We start from the raw sequence: 18,220 nt of genomic DNA, 5'->3' as shown, positions 1-18,220 counted from the left end.
CAACAACCAACAGGTCTTTTACCTTTCGTAAGTGATGTTAAGTACCAGGTTTGGTTTTTGTATAAGGCGTGCATTTCTTCATCCATAACTGCCTTCCATCCTGGATGTTTTAGAGCCTCCTGATATGACTGCGGAACGGAAGTAGAAGAAAGGGACACAAGAAACTGAAAACACTCGGAAGACAAGCGATGGTGAGACATAAAATTTGAGATAGGATGCGAAGTAGTACATGAGCGATGTTCTTTTCTTAAATCAATAGGCTGAGTATCAAATTCAGGCCCATACATAGGAGGAGAAGGACTTACCTCGGGTGGATCCGACAACTCCACAGGTGAAGGTACGGCCGGTGCATCAGGGGATGGATCCACTTCAAGATTGAACGGCACAAGCGGACAAGGAGCAGTAGAAGGACAAGTCCATCCTGGATGAGCATCATGGGAGGAGTAGAAGGGAGTGTCCTCAAAGAAAGTCACAATCCTAGAGATAAACATCCTCTGAAGGGTAGGATTGTAACAGACATAACCTTTCTGGGTGCGAGAGTATCCCAAAAAAATGCACTTCATAGAGCGAGGATCAAGTTTATTTTTATGTGGAGATGTAACATGAACAAAACACGTACATCCAAACACTTTCAAAGGAAGATAAAAAGGATATTCACCATTAAATAACACAGAGTAAAGAGTTTTATGATGAAGGACTGATGAAGGTAACCTATTAATGAGAAAGCATGTTGTAAGTATAGCATGAGGCCAATAGAAATAGGGTACCTTCATGGAGTAGAGGAGGCCCCGAGCAACTTCAAGAAGATGACAATTCTTCCTTTCAGCAACACCATTTTGTTGAGGAGTATAGGCACATGATGTTTCATGAATAAGCCCATTACTCTCAAAAAATGATTTGAAGTCATGAGACATGTATTCCTTAGCATTATCAAATCTAAGGGTTTGAATTTTCTTCCCAAATTGTGTCAAGACCATAGCATGAAAATTTTTAAACAAAGGAAGAATTTCGGAATGTTCTTTAAATAGATATAACCAAGTCACTCGAGTAAAATCATCAACAAAAATGACAAAATATTTAACTTGGGAAATATTTGAGACACATAAAGGGCCCCATACATCAGAATGTATTAGCTCAAATAGAGCAGTACTTGTAGTTGTAAGACGAGGAGAATATGTACTCCTGACATGTTTACTTAATTGACAAACTTCACAACTGAAATTAGAAAGTCCTTTTAAAGTTGGAACCAAAGAAAGAAGTGAAGGGGTAGACGGATGACCAAGTCGGTTGTGCCAAAGTTGGGCCTCAGATGTAGTGGACGATAATGCAACTAATGGTGGAAGAGTGAAGTAGTACAACCCCCCCTTTTCATGGCCGCCACCAATCACCCGCTTCGTAGTGAGATCCTGAAAGACACAAGAAGACGGTGAGAAGGTGATAGAGCAATTTAATTGTTTGGTCAATTGGCTAACCGAGAGCAAATTTAAAGGAAATTGAGGAACAAACAAAATATCTTGAAGGGGAATAGATGAAGTAAGAGAGGAGGAACCTTTGCCAAGGACCTTGATTTGGGTACCATCAGCAATAGTAATGAATTTATGAGGATAATAAGGAGATAAGGACTGCAACAAGTGTTTGTTACCTGATAGATGTTCGGAGGCCCCGGAGTCGATGATCCAAGAGGAAGAGGAAGAAGAGGAAGAAAGTATACCTGAGGCAATAGTAGTGGCAGTAGTAGATGATGAGGGAATAGAGGATTCCATGAAGGACTTCATTTTCTGAAATGCAGCATAGTCCTCAGCCGTAAGAGTCACATTTTCGGATGATGATTCAGCCTTATCTTTATTTTTCTCAACGTAAACTGAGACTGGGTTAGTTATGGCCCAATAAGGCTTGCCATGAAGTTTCCAGCATGATGCCACAAGGTGGTTCTGACGGCCAAAATAAGTGCAAAGTTGAGGCTCACTAAGAAAAGAATTCTGATCCATGCTACCACCTCTATTTTTCAGCCCCTCTCATAGTTCGACCCCCTCTCATATTTCTGCCCCATCCTCGAGATGAGAAAGATGTTCCCCGATTGCCAGAGAACATCACCAATGGAGCATCAATAGGAGAAGGAGGGGATGGATCCGGTATCCGAAGTAATGTAGCACTAATATCATCGAAGGATGGAAGTGCATAAGAACTTAGAAGCTGAGTTTTGGCCACCTCAAGATATGGTTTAATATTCGATAAGCAAATGGCTACTGCCAAAGCTTCTCTTTGTCATTCTTGAATGGCAATATCAGTGGAATATGGCTGAGCTAGTTTCCATTCTTGAAGAAGACCTCGAAACCGTGCCAAAAATTCGTGAATATTATCTCCATGTTTCGTATACAGCATATTTTGTAATACATCATATATTTTTTGTAATGAAGCAGTGCTTGAGTAAAGCTTGGCACAAGTATCCCATATGTTTTTGGCTGTTTCCAAGTGGACAACATTGTTGGCCACCTGCTCTTCCATGCTATTAATGAGCGAACTTATCACCATGTTATCATCCTTAACCCACTTGTGGTAGGATGCATCTTCTTCATCAATCGGAGGAGGAAAGTTAACAACGTGGCTCAAGAGGTCACGAGTAATAAGAACCCTCCGAACCGATTGTGACCAGCTCATGTAATTGAAGAGACCTCTAAGTGGAATTGTAGTAATACGGAGTATATCACTTTTATTACTATTGTATCCAATCTCCATGATGAGGCAAGTAAAATATGGAGGTCAAGAGAAAAGGTCTTCAAGAACAATTAAACAATGTAATTTGAAGAACCCGTAGACCAAATCAATCACCAACAAAAGAGAACAAGAACCAATTTCTTTCACAAGGGCAAGCACCAAATTATCAACAAATTTGTGCCTTTAGAAAGTGATAATAACATTCAGCCATCACTCAACTTCTCTTGTATTCATAAGAACAAAGAGAAGAAAGTAGATGCAACCGACTAGGCCTTAATCCAAACTCCAACACAAACTAGCAATAGACAAAAATTTAGAGAAGATTTAACGACAAACCAAGACACTTGGAAGAGATTTATCTTCAGCTCATGGGAGACTTCAATGTAAAAAAAAATGGAACTACGAAGGGTTAATTACTGCTGGAATTTCATCAAACATATAGTGGGCATCCAACAACATAACACATGAGCAACCTTAAGTAGGAGAAGATACAACAACATGTGATGGAATTCTACCTCGAATGAGATGGATCCAAATTACATAAAGGTAATTGAATTTCACCCATCAATCTTAATAAGATGCAAACAACAAATGATCTTGATCACTCTTGTAATTGATTTACAAGGAGTCAAGATTATAACATCAATTTAGTCATAAAAATAAATCTTTACAATATTATAAAGATTTATCTTGACTTGATGTGACTCAAAATTCAAGAAGTAAAGAAAAACAGTAAAAAGGAGTATGTAAATAAGAAAAGGAAACAAAAAAACGTAAATAAGAAGAGTATGAACTTATCTCTTCATGACTGAACTCCTTTTACAACTTCTTGAACAAATTTCATAATAACTCCATGAAAAGATCCTAAATTCCTTGCTCTGATACCATGTAGAATTTAGGATCTCATGAAAGGAACTTTAGATCAACAAGAAAGAAGAAGAAGAAGAAGAAGAGAGAAGGAGAAGAAAAGAAGAAGAACGTGGAAGGAGAGAGTTTGGATTAAGGAAGAAGAGGGTTGCGTCAAAAAGAAAAATGAGGGCTGGACGAGTTTGTGGAAAGAGAGGAGAGTGCTTAAATGCCCTACCTCTTAGCCAATGCCTTTATTTATAGTTTTACAATGCCCTTAGGGCTACAACTTGATAAAACAAAAGACATAAAAGGAACACATATTTACACTTCTATTCCATCTTTATGGAAAGTACCATATTTTACACATATGCCACTCCTTTGACATGTGGGCTTCTTATCTTGAGCTTGTGGGCTTGAGCCCATCTTCCAACACTTTGTTTTGTTTTTGTCATCTTGTTTTTAGTTTTCTTGGTTCTAATTGAAACCATGTCTGAAGTCAATTTACTACTGAGTTGATCCTTCGAACCATAATCCAACTGCCCATCATCATTGTTTTCTTGGAGGTTTTTTTGTGCCCAGTACCACCATCAAGCCCCAATCCAATCTCTCCCGCAAATTTAGTGATACACAAGGCGCTTCATGTGAAGCTTATTGACCGTCATTAATAGCTTTTTACAAGCATTGAAATAGACCATTTTGTTTGTTGTTCTGAGGGCTTAATAGAGCCTGACTCGACCATCTCCACCCGATAACATCGCTACAAAAATTTCTAGAGTATCTGCTAGTACTGAAGCTCAAGGAGGTATTGTACTTGCTATCGCCGACCCGTTCCATGGCTCGTGCTGCTTCACCAGCCTCTGTTCCAGAAAAATCAGCCTTCCCGGTCACTAACACGACTGCCGTTGCCATTGTTGATGCTACCATTTCCATCACCGAAGTCATCACCAAGCTTTAGACATTAACATGGGAGCATTATTCTATCTTTGGAAGATCTTTTGATTGAGTCGGATCACTCCAGTCATCATGACTTATGTGACTTCTATTTGCTGAAATATCCATCCCGAGTCGTCACATGAAAGTCTCTGCAAATTCACGACTTTTTTGCTTCTCTGAGATTTTATGCCATCTTTGGAAATATTTGTTGAAAAATCCTCTTCATTTAGTTGTTGTCTCTGTTTTTCAGTTACCGCTGGTATTTCCATATCGAGATACAGATCCATGAGCTTTCAAAAAAATTTATGTTCCTCCACTGGATTTATTTTATATGGATGAGTTATTCTGGAAGTCGTATTGCTTTGCTCGACGAAGAAGAATGCATTGTTGCCTTCAGAAATATTTTGTCGGTCAATCCAGACTTGAAAGCATATCTACATTGGCAACAACTTGAAAGCATATCTACATTGGCAACAACTTCGTTGCTGGTCATTGACAACACTCAATAGCATATCTTGGAAAATTGCCTACGGCTGCAAGATCTTTGGTTCCGCTTTGTTCGACACAATGGGAAGAAGATACTATTGAAAATTTTCATGTTTCCTAACTTAGGAAATTGGTGTTAATTGAACGCTAGCCCAACATAGACCAAACCTTGCCAGGTCAAGCCAGTGAACCAGGTTGCCCTTCTTGCTATTGTCGAGCAGCACCAGTCTACTATGTTAACTTGGGCCAACTCCGTCTAGGTCAACTCGGTCCAAGTCAACCTAACTCGGGCCACTTATTTTTTACCATGGTATACATGTCCAGGACCCAATATATTGATCTAATATTTGACTCGGTGCGACTCAGTGTTTTTTCTCTGGCTGGACTATTATTTTGAAGTATTAACAGATTATTCCTTGGTCAACATATTATTTTGTACAGATACTTGCATTAGATTATTTTATGGGTCAAATTTACAAGGATTTTCGGTTCATGTTATATGGGCCCAAACCCATTTTAGCTGCTGCTATTATATTTTTTTGGATAAGACATTATTATTGAAGAAGAGGTGGTCTCATACCATCATTTATGTGTCCCTGTCAAAAATATCAAATGTCAACAGTTGTGATTCCATGATAGAGGAACTTAATACCCCGTAAAAAATATCAAATGTCAACGGTTGGGATTCCATGATGGAGGAACTTAATACCCCGTTAAAAATTATAAAATGTCAACAGTTGGGATTCCATGACGAAGGAACTTAATACCCCTTCAAAAATATCAAATGGCAACGGTTGGGATTCCATGACTGACGAACTTAATACCCCCGTCAAAATATCAAATGTCAACAGTTAGGATTCCATGACAGAGGAACTTAATATCCTGTAAAAATATCAAATGTCAACGGTTTGGATTCCATGTCGGAGGAACTTAATACCCCGTCAAAAATATCAAATGTCAACCATTGTGACACTATGACGGAGGAACTTATTATTACATCTATGTTATACCCCCCCCCCCCCCCCCTAATTGGCTAGTTGGGCCTCATGGAAGAGAGCACCAGTGTGAGGGGGAGAGTTGGAAGATGGAAGGACTGCCATTTTATACAAAATATTATATACATCATTTGCAGCTAGTTGAGAGTTCATGATGTTCTCTCACCTCCAGCTTGAGGGGGAGTCTTGGAAGATAGGGCCCAAGCACACATGACCAAGGAAGGCCCACATATCCAAGTGTGTTGGAAGATTGTTGAGGACTCAATAGCTAAGCGAGTCCTACAACGAAGGTGCACTGAGTTACAGAGTTAATAGCTTTCTTTCCATATTGTTTTAAATTCGTTTTTTATGCATTATTTAAGTTAAATTGCCATAGGGGCAGAATTGTAATAATTAACCCTAAAACTATGGTTGGCATCAACCCTACTTAGAGGGCAAGTCTTGAATTAGGTTAAACAAGGTTTGGAGTTCTCCTTGACGAGCTCTAGGATTTGGAGGTCTCCTTGATGAGCTCTAGGTCTAGGTTGCCTTTAGAATCTGAATTTCCTTCTTCCTTATTTTAATTTCTGTTTACATTGATCCATACCAAAAAAGAGAGGGGAATTGCTGTCCCTTTTCCAAGTTCAATCAGAGGCTTCAGCCTCCCATCCATTCACAACAGCTATAGAGGGTTTCTCCCTCTTTCTGAGCCTGGTTTGAGGCTTCTCCATCACCCCATCACGAGCAGCCATAAATCATAGTTTTCCAGCCTCAAGACCAACAAGAAGCCAGGTTAGGAACACTAACCTGAGGTCCAAGGACTGTCCAAGTTAGAGGCTTGCATCCCTAACATGAGCAGCAGTAAAGAGGGTTTCAAACCCTCTTTTCCGTGAACCTGACGAGGCCCCTTCCCCTCCTGTCCGAGCAGCAGCAGCAAGGGCCCTCTGCCCTTACTGAGCAGCAGCCTAGCCCCACAAAGGAGGTTGCTTCCCTCCTATCTGAGACCAGACCAGAGAAAGGAGACTCTTTATCTCTTTATCTGCCCTTACCGAGAGCAATTTCTCTATTATAGTGCTGGATTTATAAATCTCACGCCTAGTTACTCGATCCATGACTAGGGACCATAACAATTTGGTATTAGAGCAGGGTAAAATAGGGGGATACATCCAGCAATGAAGAACTTTAAACCATGATGAAAGGGACACAAGATGAATAGGCTGAAGCAAGAGAAAAGTTGAAACAAATTCCTGGCATGAGCTTGCAAATCCAGCGACTCACTAGCATGATATCAGATCTCATGGCAGAGAGACACTCTATCTCAGACCGAAGGGGGGAAAATCATTCGTACAACCGAAGGCAGGAGCAGTTTGCTGGTCGCACCGCTGTCCAGGCATCGTAGAGTGGAGGTACAATACCTAGGTACACAAAATTGGATTTTCCTATATTTACTAGGTCAGTCGATCCCTTAATTTGGTGGCATAGATGTAAGAATTTTTTTTCAAATCAAGGGACTGCTGATTTTGACAAGGTGGAACTTTCCGCCTTCCACATGTTAGATGAGGCACAACTATGGTTTCACCAGGTGGAACTAGAAAGATTAGTGCTGGATTGGGATGAATTTAAAGAGTTATGCACAATTCGATTTGGCCCTCCTGCCCACAGCAACCCCTTGGGAGATTTGGTCCTATTGAGACAAATCGAGTCTGTTGAACTGTATTGAAATAGTTCCAAGAAAAATTGGTTCGTGCTGGCCGATTGGTACGAGTCGACCAGCGGGTCAACTTATTTACAGTAGGCCTCACTAAATCTCTGTGGTTAGAGGTGGCAATTCATTCACCTTCAGATTTGGCTCGAGCAATAAATTTACCTCCAACAATGGAACAACGTCAACGACTTCAGCATCGTAGGCCAGTTTGGCAAGGGGAATGGAACACTTCCTCCAATTGGCAAGGGCAGCGAAATACTTCTCCTCAAGTGCCACATCCGGTATTACCACCGCCCAAAAATAATCCAATTCCTAATCCAGCAGCCGACACACACTCTTGTAACCCCCCACCTCAGTATATAAAAAAAGTAACCAGTTCTGAGATGGCGGAACGGAGATCCAAGAATCTATGCTACAATTGTGATGAACCATACAGGGCAGACCACCAATGTAAACGGTTGTTCTGGCTCGAAGTGGATGAAACAGAGGATATAGAAAATAGTGATGATCTTATTGAGGAGGAACCACCTGCCATCTCTCTACTTGCCATTACTGGGCAGAAATCTGCCAAAACTATGCAAGTCAGAGCTCGAGTCCTCCACCAGGAACTTGTGGGACTAGTGGATTCGGGAAGTACACACAAATTTCTTAGCTTGAAAGCAGCTCAACATCTTCACTTACAGATCCATCCACACCCAACAGCCACAGTTTCAGTTGCAAATGGGGAGAAAGTCCCTAGCTATGGGATCAGCAAAGCGGTAAAATTTTCAATTGGTATGACTTTATTTCAATCAGAATTTTTTGTCATACCTTTGGCAGAAATTGATATGTGTTAGGCATTAAATGGTTACAATCATTGGGACCCATACTATGGGCCTTCTTTGCTTTAACTATGAGCTTTGTATTGAGCGGACGCCAAGTGCTATTACAGGACAGTCAGGTGGACAAACCCCACCACCTTCATACCATTCACACACAAGACCAATCAGACAGGACTATCGAAAACCTTCTCGACGAGTTCTCAAACCTCTTCCATGAGCCTTCCGGTTTGCCTCCCTTGAGACACTGTGACCATAGGATCTGTTTAAAACCAGGTTCTGATGTGGTGGTAGTTTGGCTGTACCGATATCCCCACCTCCAAAAGGATGAAATCCAATGATAGTGTCAGGCCATGTTACAACAAGGCCTTATTCGCAGTAGCCTCTCCCCCTTCTCTTCGCCAGTATTGATCGTGAAGAAACATGATAGCACATGGAGATTTTGTATCGATTATAGGGAGTTAAATGCCCAGACCATTAAGGATAAGTTCCCTATCCCGGTAGTGGAGGAGCTCCTAGATGAATTACATGGTTTGTGGATCTTCACTAAGTTGGATTTACGCTCAAGCTATCATTAGCTTCGTATGTACCCCTCCGACATTGAGAAGATGGCCTTTTGCACACATCACGACCACTTTGAGTTTGTGGCCATGTTGTTTGGGTTATCCAATGCCCCATCCACTTTTAAAGCACTGATGAATGAGGTATTTAACAACTTTACGAGCCCACCAGCTCTATTTGAAGAAATCCAAATGCTCTTTTTCGGAGTCACATATCGCCTATCTCGGCCATATTATATCACATGTGGGGGTCACTGTTGATCCCAAGAAGATTCAGGTAATTCATGATTGGCCACAACCTCAGTTTTGCTTAGCTTTGAGAGAATTTTTTGGCCTAGCCGGATACTACCACAAATTCATTAAGAATTACGAACCCTTGGCAACACCATTGACCAGTCTCCTCAAGAAGAATTCCTTTATTTGGAATGATGAGGCCACACAGTACTTTGAGGCCTTCAAACTAGCTCTCGCCTCCACACCAATCCTCCAACTTCCCAATTTTGAGGACTTATTTGTGGTTGAGTGTGACGCATCCGATGGGATCATTGGGGCCGTCTTACAGCAGTAGTCACACCACATTGCATATTTCAGCAGGCAGTTGGTAGCACGACATCGCAAATTGGCAGCGTATGAAAGAGAATTAATTGGGTTGGCCAAGGCGGTCCAACATTAGCATCCTTACTTATGGGGTCGTGCATTTCTCATTTGTACTGATCCTTACAACCTTAAATTTTTACTTGAACAACGCCTCACGACTTCACTACAGCAGCACTGGATCAGTAAGTTGATGAGATTTGATTTTTCAGTCGAGTACCATATGGGAAGATTAAACAAGGCAGTGGATGCCTTGTCATGATGTTTTGAACACCAACAGATCATATATGCGATCAGCCAGCCTCTTTTCCTCATCTTAGTCTTGGTGAGAGAGGCCCATGCCACTCTTTCTGTGCTACTAGAGCTACACCAAAAAGTTACAGAGGGGACAATGGATTCTAAGTGGTCCATCCAGGATTCCCATATTTTCTACAAATGCCGGATTTATCTGCCACACACTTCTGAGTTGATTCCAGCCATCCTCTCTACCTACAATGACAACACACGTGAAGGCATCCAGAAAACTTTGCAGCGCGTTCAAGCAAATTTTTATTAGCAAGCCATGAAGACCACCATAGCCACATATGTCTCAGCATGTCAGGTATGTCAACGTAACAAAGCCAACCACTTAAGTCCAATAGGTTTTATTCAACCTCTCGCACTCCCTACTCAAGTCTGGGGCGATATTTTGATGGACTTTGTCAAGGATCTTCCACAGTCAGCCGGAAAATCAGTATTATTTATGTTGGTCGATCGGTTCTCCAAGTATGCACATTTTATTCCTATGGCTCATCCATATATAGCATCACGAGTGGCTCAGACATTCCTTGAGCATATTGTCTGCTTGCATAGCATTCCAGAATCTATTGTCAGTGATCAGAACACGGTATTTACCAACACTTTTTGGTGGGAACTTTTTCATCTAAGCGACACGAAGTTGAAATTTTCCTCCATGTATCATCCCCAAATAGATGGCCAAACCAAGGTGGTTAACCACACCACCAAATGTATCAACAGTGACGTGTGGGCGATCATTCGAAGCAATGGGTTCAATAGCTACAGTGGGCGGAATATTGTTACAACATTTCATTCCACTCAGCCTTGCAATCTACTCCTTTCAGGGTTCTCTATGGCAGGGATCCCCCTCAGCTCCTCTCTTATACTCCAGGGTCCACCCACGTGGACGCCATTGATCAGGCTCTCATGGATCGTGACCAGTTATTGCAGCATATTACCGATCGCCTTCGGTGCGTTCAGGTTTGCATGAAAGATTTCTATGACAAGGGACACTGAGACATCTCATACGAGGTAGGGGACTACATTTGGTTACGACTCCAACCGTACCGACAGTAGTCCATTGCCGGACTACCACGCCATAAGCTCTGACCCAACTACTTTGGGCCTTTCTCCATTATTCAGTGCGTGGGACCAATGGCCTATCAACTACAATTCCCAGCCATGACCAAGCTGCATGATGTGTTTCATGTATCCCTCTTGAAACCATATACAGGATCCCCGCCACAACCACTCCATGTCTTCCTCCGATGGACAACGGACACATCATTCTTACACTAGTCGCAGTGTTACAAGCCCGTTTGGTTAATGACCAGTGGGAGGTTCTAGTCTAGTGGACAGCTACTGAACCAAACGTAGCGACATGGGAACAGTTGGACACATTCAAATAGGTCTACCCTGCTTACGAGCTTGAGGACAAACTCTTTTTCCAAGGGGATGCAGATGTTGAGAACTCAATAGCTAACTGAGTCATACAAAGAAGGCGCACTGAGTTATAGAGTTAATAACTTTCTTTCCATATTGTTTTAAATTATTTTTTTATGTATTATTTAAGTTAAATTGCCATAGGGGCAGAATTGTAATAATTAACCCAAAAACTAAGGTTGGCGTCAACCCTACTTAGAGGGTAAGTCAAGAATTAGGTTAAACAGGGTTTGGAGTTCTCCTTGACGAGCTCTAGGGTTTGGAGGTCTCCTTGATGAGCTCTAGGTTCAAGTTCCCTCTTGAATCTGAATTTCCTTCTTCCCCATTTTGATTTCTGTTTACATTGATCCATACTGAAGAGGACAGGGGAATTGTTGTCCCTTTTCTGAGTTCAATCAGAGGCTTCAGCCTCCCATCCATTCACAGTAACTTTAGAGGGTTTCTCCCTCTCTTTACAAGCCTTGTTTGAGGCTTCTCCATTACTAATAGATGCCAGATTCTGACATGAGAATTAGGTTAATTATAATATAATATCCCTTATAATTGTGTTATAGGTGGTTATTTATTGGTTTTTAAATGAAATGTGCATTTATTGAATTTGGCATTAATCACTGCTTATATTGCATATTTTTCTCTCCTGAATTATATTTCATTTCTTTTAAGGTTTATTTCTTCTTGAAATGATTTTTATGGATTCAATTATGGAATTTCAGGAGAATTTTGTGTGGAGAAAGAAATACTTACAGAAATGCCATTAGTGAAAGGGAAAGGTATTTTTAAGGGAAAATCGTTTTGATAAAAAAGGGGGAGAGAAGAGAGCTCGAGAGAGTCTCAAGCCAGCCGCCGACCAAAAGAAGAGAGACCCGAGAGGGCTCCCTCCAGCCGTCGTTCGCCGCTCGCCACCGTCGTCCACCGTCATCCAACAACAGAGAACAGACCTGAGGAGAGCTCGAGAAAGTCTCCGTCGCGGCGAGTTCGACACTGCCATTTTCTGCTTGCCAAGCCGAGAGGTGACCCGAGAGGGCTCATCAGGTGCCGATTCCTCATTTCGACCATCCTTCGGTGTTGATTACTCATTTCCAACCACTTCCCGAGTCTAGTCCGACTCCGACCGAGACTCGAGAGAGCCGATCAGAGGATTTTGCTTCCATCCCATCTTCCATCGAACCACCTTCTCCGAAGCCGATTTTGATTCCACTTCGCCAGCGTCGTCTCCACTTTTGGCCGCTCGCTCCTGCAACCCGAAGCCCTTAACTTCTGGAAATTTCAGTAACCATGAGAACAGAATTGTTGCCTGATCGAAAGGAAGAAGAAGGGGAGTAATCCGTCATTTTTTAATTTAATTAGTTTCCTATAGTTTGAACTTAGGTTTGAATGTTTATTAAATTTGATTTGAGAATTGATGTTTATCGAATAATTTTCCAAATTTTCTGAGTAATTAGCAAGTTAGGGTAGGATTATAATTTAGGTTGGATTCTAGTATTATAATCTGATCTTTGTCCTTAACTCTAGGCGCCCAAGAGGGGCTAGACGTAAGGATTGAGAATCCGAATTCATGGTTACGTAGCACTCGAGAGAGGCACGAATCACGATAAAATCCAGAGTTGACGTTTCCTGTTGTGCAAGTAGTTAATTAGATCATTGCTTGATAATTTAGGATATAATCGGTGTTTAGTTCAGATTAATTCATCATATTTGGTTAGGCTAGTTGACTGAAGAATACACAAAATTCAGTCCTCCCTGTGGATATTATCCTCGCTTCTCGCTAGATTACATGAACGATTCATATGCTTGCGATGTATAAAAGTCGATGTAATTAAATTTCACATCAAATTTTTGGTGTCGTTGCCGGGGAGGCACGTATTAAGTGTATTTCTTTGTTCTCCATGGTCTTAGATTAGATTTATTTTTCTTCTTTCATAATTTTATGTTTCTGTTTTATCTTGATGATTTTGTGTAGAGATATTTTTATTTCTTCTAGTTAGTTCATATTTTTAGTAGTTAGTTTGTTAGCATAATTTGATAGTTAGTTTTGTTTCTTTTTGTATTTTTATGCACATGTGCCCCTCCCAATTAGGGTGAACCATTATAGTTACCTGGAGCAGGTGACCGTAGAGCCTCGAGGGATTATTCTATCCCATCCAACTTCACATCACATTCTTGCATTATATTGCCACCCACTACTGCTGCCAGTTATGAGTTGAAACCGGGTGTGATCCAACTCCTCCCTATATTCCATGGGTTGGAGAAGGAGGGCCCTTATAACCACATCAAGGAATTCTTAGATATCTGTGCAACTTTCAAATTCCAGAATTTCTCAGATGACTCTATCCGGTTAAGACTTTTTCCATTTTCACTTAAGGATAAGGCCAAGTCTTGGCTTAATTCCTTAGAGGTGGGCAGCATTACTTCATGGGACACATTAGTCATGAAATTTTTGTCCAAGTACTTTCCCATTCAGAGAACTATAGCCCTCAGGAGAGAAATCTCTAACTTTATGCAGCAGAAAGGTGAACACTTTTATGAGGCTTGGGAGAAATGGAAGGATTTGATCTGTAGGTGTCTGCATCATGGGTTTGAGAAATGGCATTTAGCACAATACTTTTATCAAGGTCTTACACCCCAGATTAGATCCATGGTAGATGCAACGAGTGGTGGGAGTTTGATGGGTAAGAGTGCTAGTGAGGCGTGGGGCTTCTTTGAAACGTTGAGTGATCAATCTCAGCAATGGGCTTCGTCATTTAATGTTGATAGGAGATCCCACGAAGCCAAAAGAGGGGGTCTCTACGAGGTTAGTGAAACACCCATGCTCATGGCCAAGATTGAGGGGTTGACTAGAAAAATTGATGCCCTTATGGTGTCCAAGAGTTGACCTACTCCTAACCAATCTACTGTCTGTGCCATATGCTCTAGTTCATCTCATCCCACACAAATGTATCCATCTAGTTCATCCTACCCGGAGCTCATTGAGGACTTGAATGCAGTCCAGAATTTTCATAGACCAAATCGGAACGATCCTTTTTCGGAAACATATAATTCAGGCTGGACTAGGCACCCAAATTTCTCATGGTCCAAGGGCCCACTGGTTGGGGGTCCTCCAGGGTTTACTCAACCCCAACCTCCTCGCCCACACTTCACTTAACAACCATTGATTCCACAAAAACCTTCACTTGAAGATACAGTTCAATTATTCATGCAGAATACACAATCCTCCATTGCAAAACTTGAAATTCAAATGAGTCAGTTGGCCAACCACATGAGTGAAAATGCAAAAAATAGACTCCCGAGTCAAACCATTCCTAACCCCCAAAAGCACACATGAGAGTGGGTCGAGTTCCAATCCCCACCACGAACAAGTCAAAGCCATAACCACCCTTAGGAGTGGTCGTGAGTTGAACAATGGGGTAGGGACCACTAAGTCTAAGGAGTCAAATGACGACAATGGGGACACATCATTGAGTGAAGAACCTCCAAGTTCTCCACCAACAGCCATGCAGATCCCTAACCAAGTCCCACTAGCTCCTTATCCACAGAGGTTATTGGGCCCACATAGGAAAGGAGATAGCATGCATGAAACATTGGAACTGTTTAGTAAGGTTCACATTAACATTCCACTTCTTGATGCTATTAGGCAAGTCCCTGCTTATGCTCGATTTTTGAAAGACCTTTGTACATAGAAGAGAAAACAACATGTTAACAAAAAGGTCTTTCTTACTGAGAATGTAAGCTCAATTCTGAAGCACAACACTCCTCCTAAAGTTAAAGATCCTGGATGCCCCACAATTTCATGTGTCATTGGTGAATATACCATCCAGAGAGCTCTTCTTGACTTAGGGGCAAGAGTGAATTTGCTTCTGTCTTTGTGTACCAGCAATTAGGTTTGGGGGAATTGAAGCCTACCCTCATCACACTTCGACTAGCTTACCATTCTGTCAAGATACCACGAGGAATAGTTGAAGATGTTTTGATAAAAGTGGACAAATTTCTATTCCCGGTTGATTTCTTTGTTCTTGATACAGAACCAGTAGTCAATGTGACCAACCAAATTCCTGTTATCCTAGGACATCCCTCCTTAGCTACATTTAATGCTGTCATTCATTGTAAAAGTGGTGAGTTGGAGTTGTCTTTTGGAAATTTTAAGGTCTCGTTGAATGTGTTTAATATCGGGCACCATCCACTTGAGTCTAATGATCTGACTCTTGCATTTAAGATAGAGACTGTTTTGCTTGATGACGAATCCACTCTTGAATCTTTTGAGTCTTACATAACATCTTTAGACATGGACTATTTGAATGAGGAAACATATTTTTGAGAGGTTGACTCTTTACTCAGTTCTGTACCTCTGTTGGAGGAAGCTTATGAGGTTGTCACAACTGATCATCCATAGGATCTTCATCTTGACTTGGAGAAACCTCTTGAAACTTCCAAGCTAGATCTTAAGCCACTTCCTCCCACGTTGAAGTATGCGTTCTTGGGGCCCATGAACTCAATGCCAGTCATTAATGCCTTTGATTTGAGTACTGAGCAGGAGGAACAATTGACTGAAGTTTTACAAGCACACAGAGATGCATTGGGGTGGACTCTTGATGCCTTAAAAGGGATTAGCCCCTCCATATGCATGCATCGTATTCATTTGGAGGGGACTAAAGCCTCACGTGAGATGCAACGTAGGTTAAATCCCCATATACAGGAGGTTGTGAGAGAAGAAGTCATCAGGTTGCTTGTGTCAGGCATCATTTACCCTATTTCTGATAGCACCTGGGTGAGTCATTTTCAAGTTGTCCCTAAAAAAGGAGAGATAACGATAATGAAAAATGAGAGTGGTGAATTGATTCCCACAAGAACTACCACCAAGTGGCGTGTCTGCATTGATTATAGAAAACTTAATTCCGCCACTAGGAATGTTCACTTCCCACTACCTTTCATTGATCAGATGCAAGAGAGGTTGGTCGGCCACTTTTTTTATTGCTTCTTAGATGGATACTCCAGCTACAATAAAATTCCCATTGCTTCAGAAGACCAAGAAAAGACCACATTCACGTGTCCATTTGGCACCTTTGTTTACAGACGCATGCCTTTTGGTTTATGCAATGGGCCCGCCACTTTCCAACAGTGCATGATGAGTATCTTTTCTGACATGATTGGTGACTTTTTAGAGGTCTTTATGGATGACTTTTCTGTGTTTGGCTCTAGCTTTGAGACATGTCTGCACAATCTTTCACTCGTATTATCCCGTTGCATTAAGTCCAATTTAGTCTTGAATTGGGAGAAATGCTACTTCATGGTAAAAGAAGGAATTGTTTTAGGACATGTATTGTCTGAGCGGGGTATAGAAGTGGACAAAGCCAAGGTTAACCTAATTGCCAGTCTGCCACCACCTACTTCTGTGAAGGGGGTGTGTTCTTTCCTTGGCCATGCTGGGTTCTATAGGCGCTTCATTAACGACTTTAGCAAAATTTCTTGTCCTTTGATGAATTTGCTTGCTCAAGATGTTGCTTTTGCCTTTGATGATACCTATATTCATGTTTTTGAGACACTGAAGAAATGTTTGTCCACTGCACCCATTGTCCAACCCCCTACTTGGTCTTTGCCTTTTGAGTTGATGTGTGATGCCTTTTGATTTGATGTGTGATGCCTCTGATTATGCATTCGGGGCTGTTTTGGGGCAAAAGGCGGATAAAATTGCCTGTGTCATTCAGTATGCTAGCCGCACTCTTCATGATGCTCAATTGAATTACGCTACCACTGAGGAGTTGCTAGCTGTTGTGTTTGCCTTGAAAAAATTCAGATCATATGTGTTAGGGTCAAAGGTTATAGTGTTCACTGATCATTCTACTTTGAAGTACTTATTATCCTTCAAGGACACTAAACCTCGCTTGATTAGATGGATCTTGCAATTGCAAGAATTTGACCTTGAGATTCGAGATAAGAAGGGTTGTGAGAATGTTGTTGTTGATCATCTATCTAGGATCTATGTAGCACCTCATAAAGGATCCCTTCCTTTAAATGATTCCTTCCCTGATGAACAACTTCTCCAAGTATCCCAGTTGCCTTGGTTTGCTGACATAGTCAACTATCTTGTAATTCGTAAGACTCCTGATTATTGGTGTAAACAAGATCGGTTAAAATTCTTTTCCCAAGTCAAACATTTTTTTTGGGATGACCCTTATTTGTTCAAGGTGTATCCAGACCAAGTCATTAGGCATTGTGTACCTGAGCAAGACTTTGCCAACATTCTTGAATTTTGCCATTCCCACGCATGTGGTGGACATTTTGGTGCTAGAAAGACCACGGCTAAAATCTTGTAATGTGGTTTCTATTGGCCTTCATTATTTAGAGATGCCCATGAGTTTTGTCATGTGTGTGATAGATGCCAACGGACTGGTTGTTTGTTTAGGAAGAACATGATGCCTCTTAACCCCATTCTTATTGTTGAATTGTTTGATGTATGGGGTATTGACTTCATGGGTCCTTTTTCCTGTATCGTTCGACTATCAATACATCCTTATTGTTGTTGAATATGTCTCTAGATGGATTGAATCTATTGCATGTAAGACAAATGGTCACAAAGTGGTGGTAAAGTTTTAAAAAGAAAACATCTTTAATCGGTTTGGTACCCCGAGAGCGATCATCAGTGATGAGGGATCTCATTTTTGTAACAGAGCATTTGAGACCTTGTTGAAGAAATACTCCATCACTCATCGGGTGTCCACTCCGTACCACCCGCAAACTTGTGGTCAAGTGGAAATATCTAATTGGGAGATCAAACGGATTTTGGAGAAGTTGGTTCGCTTTGATAGGAAAGATTGGTTCACTCGATTGGATGATGCTTTATGGGCCTATCGAACCGCTTATAAGGCTCCTATT

The 18,220-nt window shown here is 41.4% G+C and overlaps 1 protein-coding gene and 1 non-coding gene across 2 annotated transcripts in view; both read right to left on the bottom strand.

Annotated features, from left to right (window-relative positions):
- The window catches only part of LOC137952629 (pathogenesis-related thaumatin-like protein 3.5), an 84,127-nt gene that overhangs the window by 39,801 nt on the left and 26,106 nt on the right, over positions 1-18,220 (bottom strand). The window lies entirely within an intron of this gene.
- On the bottom strand, positions 13,824-13,930 carry LOC137954053 (small nucleolar RNA R71). The gene has a single exon (XR_011112485.1). It is a non-coding gene; the product is annotated as a small nucleolar RNA R71 (small nucleolar RNA).

Source organism: Aristolochia californica, unplaced genomic scaffold, assembly GCF_029961685.1.
Source record: "Aristolochia californica isolate CCGP_79_NKW_82.1479 unplaced genomic scaffold, dmAriCali1.0.hap1 SCAF_16, whole genome shotgun sequence".
NCBI lineage: Eukaryota > Viridiplantae > Streptophyta > Magnoliopsida > Piperales > Aristolochiaceae > Aristolochia > Aristolochia californica.
This window is presented reverse-complemented; position numbering and strand designations above follow the sequence as displayed.